The 13,798-nt window shown below is 35.9% G+C and overlaps 1 protein-coding gene across 6 annotated transcripts in view; it reads left to right on the plus strand.

The window, feature by feature from the left end:
• Nucleotides 1-13,798, plus strand: part of MAP2 (microtubule associated protein 2) — a 280,818-nt gene that overhangs the window by 50,065 nt on the left and 216,955 nt on the right. The window lies entirely within an intron of this gene.

The raw sequence follows: 13,798 nt of genomic DNA on the forward strand, positions 1-13,798 counted from the left end.
CTATTTTCCTTGCCTCAGAAAACATATCTAGAAAAATGTTGCTGTAGCTGATGTCAGAGACATTACTATCTGAGCTCTTTTCTAAGATTTTTATGGTTTCAGGACTCACTTTTAGGTCTTTAATCCATTTTGAATTTACTTTTGTTTGTAGCGTAAGGAAATGGTCGTTTCATTCTTTTGCATGTCACTGTTCAGTTTCGCCAAAACCATTTGTTAAAGAGACTATCTTTTTCCCATTGCATATTCTTTCCTGCTTTGTTGAGATTAATCGACCATATAATTGTGCATTTATTTCTGAGTTTTCTATTCTGTTCCATTGATCTGTGTGTCTGTTTTTACTCCAGTACCATACTGTTTTGGTCACTACAGCTTTTAATATAACTTGAAGTCCAGAATTCTGATGTCTCCAGCTTTGCTTTGGTTTTTCAAAATTGCTTTGGCTATTCAGGGTCTTTTATGCCTCCATATAAATTTTAAGATTGTTCTGGTTTTGTGAAAAATGCTGTTAGTATTATGATAGGGATTGCATTAAATCTGTAGATTGCTTTGGGTGATATAGACATTTTGACAATATTTGTTCTTTCAGTCCACAAACATGAAATATCTTTCCATTTCTTTGTGTTGTCTTCGATTTCTTTCATCAATATTTTATAGTTTTCAGAGTACAGGTCTTTGATCTCTTTGGGTAGGTTTATTCCTAGGTATTTTGTTCTTTTTGGTGCAATTGTAAATGGGATTGTTTTCTTAATTTCTCTTTCTGCTGTTTCATTATTCGTGTATAGAAATGGAACAGATTTCTACACGTTGATTTTGTATCCTGCAACTTTACTGAATTCATATATCAGTTCTAGTAGTTTCTCCAGATTACTGCATTTATTCACTCCATGCAATCCCCACCCTACTATTTCTCTTTGGTTTCACCAGTTGAGGGTACACTACCCAGCACTTTACTCACATTTCACAAACCTGATTCATAGTGTTTTGTGACATTGAACCAATCTGGGGAGGCAAATTTAGAAATGAGTACTCATTACCTTAGATGCACTCTGTAGTGGTTAACCCAAGGGGAGCTTGAGATATGGGCATTCCACCAGGAGATAAACCAAAGCAATTTTGGTTACAACTGATTTGTGATTTGATCTTTGCGGATGTATTTACCTTTGATCTAGGTTTTAGGAAGTCACTGCAATTCAGTGGAGCTAAATGTTGTAAGTGCCTGAAGACAATGCCTTTATGCATATGTTTTGTCAGCTGGATTTTTGTCTTGGCCAGAAAAGGAAATTATGAGTCCTCCATATGATATGACAGGACCCTCCATGTCATATGATACAGGATGGTAGAAAGGCAATCGCACAGCCTTTAAAATAGTTATTATTCGATTATTCCAATAACCTAGGAAAAAAGCATAATCTATGGGAAAAGGATTCTCAATATTAGTTTCTGACGAAAGGTGTCTCATTATATTCAGCGTGATATATTCAGTATCCCTCAGTTTGGAGATCAGTATTGCTATGAGAAAGACAGTGGGGAGGTGTGTATTTTATATATGTTATTACAAAAATATCATACATTTTATATGATACATATATTACCAATTACATGTTATTACAATATATATATTACAATATATACATATATATATATAGTATTACAAAAATTAAATGTGCATGTCAATAACAAATGGCAACTTCAGTAAGTCAAAAAATACTAGGAAAAAGCAGTGTTTCTTGGAGGTTGAAGTGAGTGATTTTCAGACAAAAAGTTAAGTAATATTTGACTTGCCAGCAAGTAAAATGCATGGGAATTGTTACTCCAGGCTTACATAGATACATCTAGTTTAAACCTATAAACAGGCATGAGGAGAACATAAGTCATTTTCTCAATTCAGCCAGTAGTATTTCTGAATGCAATTTGGTCATGATTTATCCTCTCCCTCCTAACAGGGATAATTTCAAGTATAATTTAAAATAGAGACTTTTTGCAAGTGATAGCTTTTCACTATACTATCCTTCATTTAGTGGAAAGCACGTTTTCCCTACCTAATAATTTTCTGTATATATGGAGAGGAGTGAGTTTAGCTCTCTCTTCCTTATCTTGGTCCATTAGACTGGAAAGTTGATTTATAGTCATAAATCCTTAAACACAATGTATTCTGGTGGAGCAGTTTGCTTATGTCATAAAGTTTGCATAAAAGAGGTTAACATCCTACCATGTGCTTATGATATAAACACATGTGATAGACAAATCACAAGCCAGGGAATGTAAAACCACCTTCAATCAGGTCTTAAAAATACTTATTTGTAAGGTTTTGTGTTTTCTTTATTTACTATAAAATTATAAATTGCAGATGGAATTTTATTCATATATTTTTAACTTAAACCACTGTATACACTGTTCCTCTTCTTCTCATTCCAGTGCAGGGTCTTGAGAGCAAAATATTCTATAACATTAGGGGAAGAATAATATTTATTTAGCAATAAATGTCTAATAGGTATATTCTTATACAAAGAGTATATTTGAAAAGAAGAGTCTCACAAAACTCTTAACCAGAAATTATGTTAAATAGTGAAGTACAACTTAAGGGTCAAATCACTATTGCCATGTTCTAATGGGAGCAACCATCCTTCTGGTTTTATGTGTATTCATAAAACAACAATGCCATTTTGAAGTATAGTTCTTAGCGTCTATTTATATATCAATTCTAAATAAGTATCAGCCTTTGTATGTATGCATTCTCCTCTCTTCTAATACATTTTTTACTTTAATGCTATGTATTATCTCAACTTCTGTGGAACATACATTCTAAGTACCTAAGTACAAGAAACATGAATAGGGTGGGTCACAATGTAGTACTATTCTAAAGCCTTCTATGAACATTGTCTAGGAAAATTGTTAAAGAATTAATGTGATGTCAGGCGGTAAATGTTGGATTTTTATTAGACAAAACTTTCCCTCCCTCAAAATAGACAACTTTTTCAATGTTAAAATGATTTTATCCTTTCAGATTGAATGTATTTTATTCTAGTGAGAACTTCTCATCTCAAAAAGCAAGTTTCTTACCTTCCAAGACAGAGGAAAAAGCCTCCAGAAGAAACAAACATTTAGAAAATACAAACTGGTACAAATTTTAAGCTGAGGCCTTCTCCAAGAACATAACGATAGATCTTAATTTTGGAAATAAGAGTCCTGTCCACCTAAAAGTGGTAACAGTCAGTTAGGAATAAGATCCATTGACCTCTGACTTAAGATTGTCTCTCTTACTTTGGAATTAAGCATCTCAGTAAACGGATGCTGAAGAAAGAGTCTCATTTACAGAGGAAAGTAAAATAGCCAAACTGCTATCCTCCCACGATGTTTTTTTCTTTTTTTTTTAATTCTCTTATACTTATAATTCAGGCCATAATTTTGGAAGTATATTGCTGTATTTCCATGAGCTATCTTGAAAGTGAAACATACTATCCTGGTCAGAGCCCCGTTTCCCTGTTTCCCTAACGGTGATTAAAACTGGGCTGAGGGCCCAAAGTAATAAAAACAGTCTCAGAGATTTTTCACTAACCTTAGTCTGGGAAAAGCAACATTGGAGGTTTCATTTCTTGAAAAATACACAATGTCCATATGATTAAATGCTCTTCAGTTTCTTTTCAACCACAGACTGCACATTCAGGCCTTAATTGTACCAGCTGTTCCCTTAACCTGTCCCCTAAATATTGCTCTTGAATGTAATCTGTTATGATGCAAAGTCTTTTAAGTTTTCTTTATTACAATTCATCTTTTTTATACTAAACGAGATGTCCTTTCTCATTTGAGAAGAGTGAGCTCTCTAGAGGGAAAAAATAAAAACAAAGATTTTTTATTCTGCATGTATTAGGGCAAATCCTTTTCCCCGTCTTAATTGAATTCAGTTAAGTGTTCAAAAACTTTGCCACAAAGATCGGCTGAGCTATTTTTCTTTTTAAATGAGGCCAAGTCTTGTTGGCACCCATGACGAAGACCATACTGTGCAAGGGCAGTTTGCCAGGAGGTTTAACATTCGAGGCCAGGGTTTCACTACGTCTGCTCAAAGCTTCTTCAAGAGTCCTGCAGTGAAGCCACCTTGCAGGCCAGTGGTGTGCTTTCTGCACAAGTATTATTTTCCCTGCTTTCAGATGGTAGATTTGGAAGTAAAGCAGTCCATTTGCTTTCTCTCATACAAAAAGAAAAACAAAAAAAAAATGAAGGGTGGAATTGGGGGAAGCCAGGTGAAAGGTACACAATAATCTGAGCCTCTTCTACAACTTCTGGTGAGGAGTAAGTTATATTGTAAAAGGGACCAGCAGAGCAACTAAATATGAAAGAACCGAACTGTAATGTATAAGGATGGCTTTATCTTCAAAAAATTTAGTTAAAATAAATATGGAATACAAAGTTAAACACAGGTTTTTTTTTCTTTCTATTGTTTAGGCACATGCATGTTGGGCACATGCAATAGTAAAGTAAAACCCTTTACTATTGCAGGTAGTGGAGGAGGAGGTGGAATAGTGTTAGATTATTCTGTAACCAGAGCACAGTGGGTTTAAATGGATATTTAAATCTGTCTCTGTCTCTTTGTATGTTTCATTCGCTTCCTCTGACCTCTCTTTCCTCCTGGCCCCTCCCTCTATGCTGATGGTTCTGACATTAAAAGTAGTTCTGGATTAGTCTAGTTCTATTGCATTAGAGAAGTACCAAATCAGGCTAAAGGTTTATACAGCCTGGTTTGGATCAGTTAGGTGTGGGAGATGAAAATGAAAAAAAAAATCATAGCAAACATGTTCTTATTGCTACAATTACCTGTGAAGGGAAGGATGTCAGTTATAGTTAGGTTAGGAACCTGGTTTTCAAAATCAAGCAGCACAGAGTCAAACCCAGATCGCGCTCCTTACCTGTGACCTTTAGTGCCTAATATCCTTATCTCTAGAAGGGGGTGGCCATCATATTACCTGCCTTTTAAGCTTATTAAGAAGACCATGTGAGTTAATATGTATACGTATATGTATGTGTGTCTGTTTAATATAAAATATCAGTGAGTATTAGCTTATTTATCTAACTACAGTAGTATCCAACTAGTAGTACTGCCAAGACTTCAAAATGTTTCTGGGTATTTGAAGTACAATTTCCAACACCTCATTTGAGAAGAATATGAAATATGAACAGTTAGAAACTCTTGTGAACACTTAGCACATCACTTCTACTTAGACTCTTTTCCCGAATAGTCTACTTTCCAAATGTATGTTGGGCAGACTCATGTAAATAATTTAGTTTTTGCTGGTGTTCATCCTACATTATTTAAATACCAACTTGTAGGGGCTGCTGTCTTCCATTCACTATAAAGTTCTGCCTATTTACTTTGTTCACTTGTTTCCCATTTCTTTTCCAGATTTAATATGCAAATGTAAATTTTTGAAATTGACATCATGGGTTATGTATTAAATTTGAAGGAGCTGCTCATATTTCAATTGGACGCCCTCACTGTAATTACATGGGGTGAAATTCAATAGGCTGTGTGGACTATGCCAGGGTTTGAGACAACTTTGTAAAGAAGTGTGTAGCATTTACCCGGTCACACAGTTTTATCGACTTGTTTTCACTTTAAGCAGTTTTATTCGAGAAGCAATTAATAAAGCATTCTGTAATAATGAATAAAATTAATATTAATATTTAATATCCTAGCATTTGGTGATTAATTTTCAAGTTATGAAATTAAGTGGTTCCTTGAAATAGTTTAGGGAATTTGCCAGAGAGTGGGGAACCTCTCAACCAGTTAAGGTGTCCAGGAAGAAGAGTCCATAAATTGAGCTATAGTGTCCTATGACAGAGGCTGGGGTGGGTTTGGATTCTGTGTCAGCCCCATCTAAAGTGTATAAAATCGGTTCTTCCCCAGAAAGGTGAATTCAGCTCCAGAAGAAGAGATACATATATGTATACATGAAAATATACATACATATACTGTACATGAAACATATGTATACATGAAAATTCCTCACATAGATCCCTTAACTATGAAGCCAGGTCATCTTAAATTTTGAAAAATGAAGGAAAGTATATGGTGGATATTTATTTAGAACATAGAATCTGGATATGTTTTTGTTCTAAACCTATCCTCTGTTATTAAGTATTTACTAGCTCACAGTATAATATAAATTAAGGGACAGCTAGTTTGCATGAATTTCTTATTCATGTGGAGTTTATGGTATTGTAGATTTTTTTCTGGATTGAAGTATACATGAATCTCATTTTTTTTTCAAAATAGTATGTTCTTATGCATCTGAATAAACTCACTTAACTGTATTTAAATGAAGTGTCTTAGGAAGAAACACATAGGAAAAGCTGGGGCTGAATGATTTGTCTCAAAGACAACAGTGGAATCAGTCTTGACACCTTGTCTATTCATACTTAAAAACTAATATCTGTAGTTCCATCATAAGGATGGGTCATGTGTCTTAGCTCTATTATTAAATTGTAACTCTCTGAAAATGGAGTATAGGTATGCTTGCCTTGTGTTGCTTAGATCACATAGCACCCAACCCTGTAGACAACATAAAAATATTTGTGTAAGTGAATGTGTCAGTAATAATCATGGGTAGTTTAAGGCTTGTATTAAGTAAAATAATATCACCATCAGAAATCCAATGTCAGCTTCAATCACTTCAGTGTCAGTGTCCAGTAGCCTATCAGAGTTTGCCTCATTAAAAACTAGGTGAACCCTTTCCTATTTGGCACATGTGGTAATATGTGTACAGATTAACATATTATTGGCAAGATAGACATCAGTCTTAAAACGTAAGCAGATTTGCACACGCATGTTATAGAGTGAAAAAACTCACTATATGCCAAATTTTGTGATATACTCTGAATACGTAATATCTATGTAATCCTCAAAGAAATCTGGGAAATAGGTATTCTTATCTCCATTCCAAAGATGAGAAAACTGAGGCTCATACATATATTTAAACACTAATTGGCTAAAAAAAAAAATGGCAGGATGCAAGGACACTTCATTAAACACTTAGATTCAACTAAGGACAATCTAAATTCTTTATTACACACTAATGACTGCAAACATGACCTGAAATTTTGTTTTCAGAATGTTTTTCTTAAAGTAGAAATTTTGTACTGTGACCACAGAAAAAATATTTTCCAAAAATTATTTTTTCTTCTATTTTTTTGTTACTGGATATGATGCATATTCATTAAAGAAAACGTAATACAAAAAAAATGAGATAAATATAAAAGAAGAGAAAAATAACAGCATTGAAATGGGTTCCTTGTTTTAGTGTTGATTTCATTACTAGTACTTGTACCAAAATTCAGTGGCACATTTACCCTTTGTTGAAAAAAAGTTGTTCTTGAAATTACTTATTTTACTTTGGTGATCCAGTCTATTTATTATGGTTCTTGTTTATATACAAGAAGAAAATGCATTTTGAAATTTGAGGCCAAAATGTCATAATTCATTGTTCAATTTGCCTTTTGGGCAATGCCAGAGTTTGTAGTAATCTTTTGAAAAATTTCCAAGTCACATCAGCATGTTTTGCTGTAAGAGAGCACACACCATTTACTTCTATCCGTCCTTTCATCCTGGGAGGGATTACATAGAATGCGTGGAGTCTGGAAAGGTGGTTGACAGCTGGGAGAGATTTTTGTAGGGGCCTCAGAGTCTTCCAGAAGATTGATTATGCAGCATTTTCTGCCAGTTCCCTTATAGCTTCACCCAGGTTATCATCCCACCAGGAAATTTGGCTCTGGACCTCATTGTGTTTCTGATAATTTAGATGACTTTAGGACATCCCCTTAATCTCTTGAAGCTTGATTCTATTTTTCAAATATATGGGTAAGGTCCCTTATACCCTCTAATCTTCCTAAGGATGATATAAAGAAAAAATCATTTGCATTTGAAAAAAAAAATTTAACTCTTGTGGGAGCCATTCGAGTTGACTGTTAGAACAGTAAAATGACTTCCCCTGAGTTCAGTTGGAAACTCAGTTTGCCTTCTTACAGCAGTGAACATTTACTGACGTGTGGTCAGTAGTTTATAGCATACCACCAGGAAGTCAAGGCGGTTTCTTTAATGCATCCTTATACCGAATCTTACCTTTCTCAACAAGTTTGCTTGGGAATGAGTTATTCCAAGTCAGGAAATACTCATTTTGTTTTTACTCTGCCTTTTTAGCACCTTGGCCTTCTTGATTTGGGATTGGCTAGAAAATAATGCCTCTTCGATCAGCTGTAAGCTCTAGTTAAAAAAGAAAAATTCTGTGAAAGAACTTAAATCTTCTAGCTCGGTTCCCAGAAGCACACTGAAACTGGCAGATGGAAACACAATAGCAATTTTGCAGTATGACTGCAGCCGTGACATACACACAACAGAAGTTGGTAATTGGGTTCCTTATTACCGGCAGGGAGAGGCCTGTTGACTTTCTCTACTGCTAAAGAGTATAGTCAGTTACAGTGCTGTGGCACTGGGTCCATCCAATACTGAGTGCTCCAGGAAGTGACAAGGGGACCGGCTGTACAGGCTACTGCTGGCTGTCTTCATATGAGTCACATGGGGCAGCATGTTAGTGTTGCCTGACTGCTGTCAAAGTTTATTTCCCTCTCTGCTAACTGGTTGAAAATGTCTGTACCAAGGGGAACTTTTACTAGTGTATTGTAAGTAATTTTGTGCCTGGCCCAAGCAAGAAGAGTTCATTCATTATGGATGGATTATAGAACCTACCTTCTCCAACATATTTTTTTTTCATGTTAAAAGTTTGGAAACATGAAACACATGTTATTATTTGGAAATACTTCAGCACATGAGTGTATCAAAACCTAGATCATTTGTTTTCCTCGGTCTCTGGATTATTTTCTTTCTCGCTTGACATTTGACACTTTGGTAAGCTAACGGTTGTGGATAGCCGGTTACTAGAGATTGCCTTTCATTGGGAAGCAGGTATAATGAGCCAGGACCAACTAAATCTAGGTCAACAGAGGTATCTTAGTTTACAGAATTAAGCAACACTGTATATGTGGAAGAACTTAAAGTCTCTAGATGTAAAGTGATAGTTTTTAGTGTTTGCACCGATACGACTACTAAAACCCCATGCTAGTTCACAAACTGCATCTTGGGTGCATTTTGAGAATGCACATGAACGTGTTACATTTGCACTTTCAAACTTGAGGACAGTTGTAAGCCAGGGATCTATCTGCTGGTTGAAATATTCCCCTCTGAAAGGGCAGTGGGTGAGGGTCTAGCTTTCTGGCCGTGATCATGCCATTTCAGCTTGTATCTATCAGCTGCTGAAATTGGGCGGTAGAGAAGGCTCCCAACTACCATTGCTTATCCTGCTTTGTTTTCTTTATAGAAATGACCACAATCTTATGTATTTGTGTTCTGTTAGAGGAATGGAAGCTCCAAAGGGGCAGGAATCTTGATAACTTATTGGCCACCAACATATACCAGTCCCAAGAAATGGCTGCCATGAAGCAGTATTCAAAAATTATTAGTTAAAAGAGTGAATAATTAACTCCCAAGTGTATTCCATTTGCTTGGGAAAATATCCTTACAGAAAATAATGACGAAGTTGTATCTTGGAACACTGTCAGGCTATAAACATTCTATTTAGCGAGGCAGCACTATTTGGTTTTACTAAGAATTAAACAGGCCAGGTTAGGAATTTAACCACCATTTGTAATAGTTCCTTTATAGCTTTCAATAAATGGTTTGGGAAATTATTAGTATAGGAGTGCCTGCGTGTGACATACAGGGAAAATATGTATTGCTAATTTACTTTCGTTCCACTATAATGCTTTTTGCTTCAGTGCTACTTTGCGGGAAATTAAAGCTTTAGCCCCTGATTTGTTCAGTTGAGGGATGGCAAGAGTCTGAGAAAGTACTTAATATTTAACATTGGTAACAGCAGATCTGTTTCCAACATTAATGCTTTTAGACTTATAGGAAACCCTAACTTTTTGCTGCTGTTACATTTCTTCCAGATATAGGATTTTCTATTATTATGTATAAATTCTAGACTTTTTTCTAGAAAAAAGTATAAATTTATGTATAAATTCTAGACTTTTTTCTAGTCCTTTGTATGTAATATGAAATGGAATAAGAATATTCAAATGGATGAAAATGTTCTTTATAATAATAGTTCTGAAGTCAATCCTTTTATACCTCGTTTGGGTATTTGCAATTCTTTATTAAATTAATTAAATTATGTTGGAAATGAGTTATAATAACAACATATGTAGGAGTTAAGTATACCTGGATTCACTCAGGAGAAAGCCTGTGACTCAGAGAAGTAGGTTCAGTAATGTGTGGAATGCTCCAATTTGGCTTGTTAGTGCCGTACTAGAGTTTTCAGGAAATGAGAGCTTTGGGCAACAGATTTACTTTATTGTTTAAGGATTGCCTATAGCTGCACATTCCTTTGAAATCCAAGTTTCACTGAGATGACAAAATGACCTGTTGGTAGGCCTAGGAGAATGTGTGCTTTCTGAATTAGAGAAAATCAGGGTTGTGACAATCTTAAAAAATATCGTGATGTTAGACACAAGCAACATTTCTCCTTCTTGATGAGTGTCTCGTATGTTTCCCACATCTTTCCAAATCTCTGCTGTAAATCCAAGTATTAGTGTCAAGATTCTTCACTATACATTTTGAACAAATAATTAATAATGCATTCACTTTACTATAAAACCATTTCAAAGGAGACCTTGGATTTTAATGATTAATGGTTTGAGTGAACCGATAGGTTTTTCATACTGAAAAAAAGTGAGTTTATTGGCTTTTGCAGATTCTATCCTCGTTCCAGTCAGTATACCACCTTACTACCTAAATAAATACAGCATCATTCAGATACCTTCCAACTCTCAAATAACTCATGTTCCCTACTGCTGTGTTTCATCATAAGCCTTAAATATAACAGTTAACTTCTTAAACTATTTATATGCCTAACATTAATAAAAGAAAAATTATAAAGAAGAAAAGAAATGAAAAGCTCTTAGATGAAAATATGTTAGATCTTTTTCCTATAGACCTATAAGGTAAGGTCAGCAAAATATTTCTTAAAAAATAAATACTGCCATCTTCCAAATATTTGTCTCACTGAAAATACTTGGAGAGAGAACTACAGGAGACCAGGCTCTATTTCCAAAATTTGTCTTTTTTTTTTTTAGAGCATGCTTACAGTCACTGTTTCTGCCTGAATTTGAATATGCCAGAATTCCTTAAGGAATCACGCAGTTGGAAAGAACCATCAGAATTCTAACTTAAGGGGCGCCTGGGTGGCTTGGTCGGTTAAGCGTCTGACTTCGGCTCAGGTCATGATCTCACGGCCGTGAGTTCGAGCCCCGCGTCGGGCTCTGTGCTGACCGCTCAGAGCCTGCAGCCTGTTTCAGATTCTGTGTCTCCCTCTCTCTCTGCCCCTCCCCTGTTCATGCTCTGTCTCTCTGTCTCAAAAATAAATAAACGTTAAAAAAAATTAAAAAAAAAAGAATTCTAACTTAAAATAAGAGATTAAAGAATATATGTATATATAAATATACACAGGCCATACACCCAAATGTATGTATGTATTTCACCTTGTCTCTGACTTTTTTTTTAAATGTTTTTATTTATTTTTGTGAGACAGACAGAGCAAGTGGGAGAGGGGCAGAGAGAGAGAGAGAGAGAGAGAGAGAGAGAGAGAGAGAGAATGAGAATCTGAATCAAGCTCCAGGCTATGAGCTGTCAGCACAGAGCCTGACGTGGGGCTCAAACTCACCACTGTGAGATAATGACCTGAGCCGAGGTCAGATACTCAACCAACTGAGCCACCCAGGTGCCCCATCTTGTCTCTGACTTCTATTGTTATTTCTTTGCCTTAATAAATGATGTTTGTGTAGTGTCAATTACTTAGTGATCTTTATTTATAGGTACTGGATATTTAATCTTTATGAGCTTAGTTTTCTCCTGGGAAACTAATATATAATAATAGTATCTGCTGTATTTGGTTTTGTAAGGGTGAAGTGAATAATGCGTGTGATATATTTTTGTACAATGTCTGAGTTATGTAGATACTTAATGATCATTTCTTACTCTTGCTGTTGTTTTGTATTAGAAACAGTACAATAGTTTTGGAAAACAAATTCCATGACTGAGGTGTTTGAAAGTGCTTCACTTTAAGTGAGCTCTTATTATCCAGTTGCCCTAACACCCAGTCATTCTTTTTTCTGTGTTGTGACAGTAGATGAGTGACTTAGACACATGTAGCTGGCCCTCTGTAGTCTTAACCTGTATTTGCCATCATTATTATAGCAGCTACAGCAAACATGTCAGAGTACAGAACATTCCATTAAGAGCCATACCTAGTGCCTGGCTTCCTACAGTGTTATTTTATATGAATAATATAAAGTCTAGAGGTGAAATTAGTTGGAGTGTCCATGACTCAGCCTGTTTTTCCGGGGAGTGACTCATTCCGCATTTATAGATAGATCCCTGACTTTATGCCATACACCACATTAAGTGCTTGAGATACAAACATGGATTTGCTGGGTCACTGACCCAGAGCAGCCCACAGCCTGGGTAGGCAGGCTACAGCATCATTCATTAAGAACAATATGGGTATGCATGTGGCCAGTACTTTATTAATGTTATATCTACCTATCAAGATGGTGACTAAATATACAATAATGTGGGCTGGCTAGATTACCTAACTCTATGGTTTGGATCATATACATATACTTCTGATTTTATATTGATATGTTTTAGCCTAATTATATCACCATAGTTTTCATTCCTTTTTGTTCTGTTTTTAGAGTTAAGTAAGACTTCATTCTTTTTGCATATCACATGAATCATACTCTCCACGAATAGGTCAGTTGTCTGATAAATACCTTCCCTTGATTATCCTGTCAGAAACTCAAACTTAATGTGTCTACAAAAGCCCCTCGCCATCTACTCTTGCTCAGCGCCTTGATCTTCTTTCAGCCTTACCCGTTTCTAAGAATGGCACCATCTTCCTGGGAGTCTGTCTCAAACCCTCAGAATTCTTTCGGCACCTTTTCTCTGTCCTGCGCCTTTCATATCCAACCGATTCCTAAGTTCTGTGACTTACACACAGCACTATGGACTGAATTGCATCCCCTCAAAGCTCCTACATTGAAGCCCTAACCCCCAAAGTGACTGTATTTAGAGATAGGACTTTGGGGAGGTAGCTAGTATTAAATAAGGTCGATAAAATGAGGCCCTAATTTGACAGTGGCTATGTAAGGGCACAGTGAGAAGGTGGCTGTATACAAGCCAGGATATGGGCTTTTACCAGAAACTGATCAAGCTGGTACCCGGATGTCAGACTTCCAGGCTCCAGAACTGTGAGGAAATGCATTTCTGTTGTTTAAGTCTCCTCATCTATGGCATTTTGTTCTAGCAGCCTGAGCTAAGATACTTGCTATGCAGTAGTTAGGGTATTCTTCCTCCTTTGCACTGACACTATCTCTACCTGAGTTGACTCTTCCTTATCATTCACTTGGAGTTTGGAAGGAGTCATCTAAGTGGTTGACTCTTTAATCTCATCTCATCTCTGATCCAATCTATATAGTGTTGCCAGATTCAGTTACCTAATTATGCCATTCTTGAATTTAAAACCTTCAGTGGTTCACTTTAGCATACAAAATTAAATATATTTAATTATGTAGCCTCGTCAGCTTGTCATTCAAGGTTATTACCCTATACAGACCCAACCTAGCCTTTCACCCAATTAGTGTTTTTCTTATGTGTTATATTCCAGTCAGGTAGGCTTGCAGGTGTTTGTACAGA

This window comes from Acinonyx jubatus, chromosome C1, assembly GCF_027475565.1.
Source record: "Acinonyx jubatus isolate Ajub_Pintada_27869175 chromosome C1, VMU_Ajub_asm_v1.0, whole genome shotgun sequence".
In the NCBI taxonomy this organism is placed as follows: Eukaryota; Metazoa; Chordata; class Mammalia; order Carnivora; family Felidae; genus Acinonyx; species Acinonyx jubatus.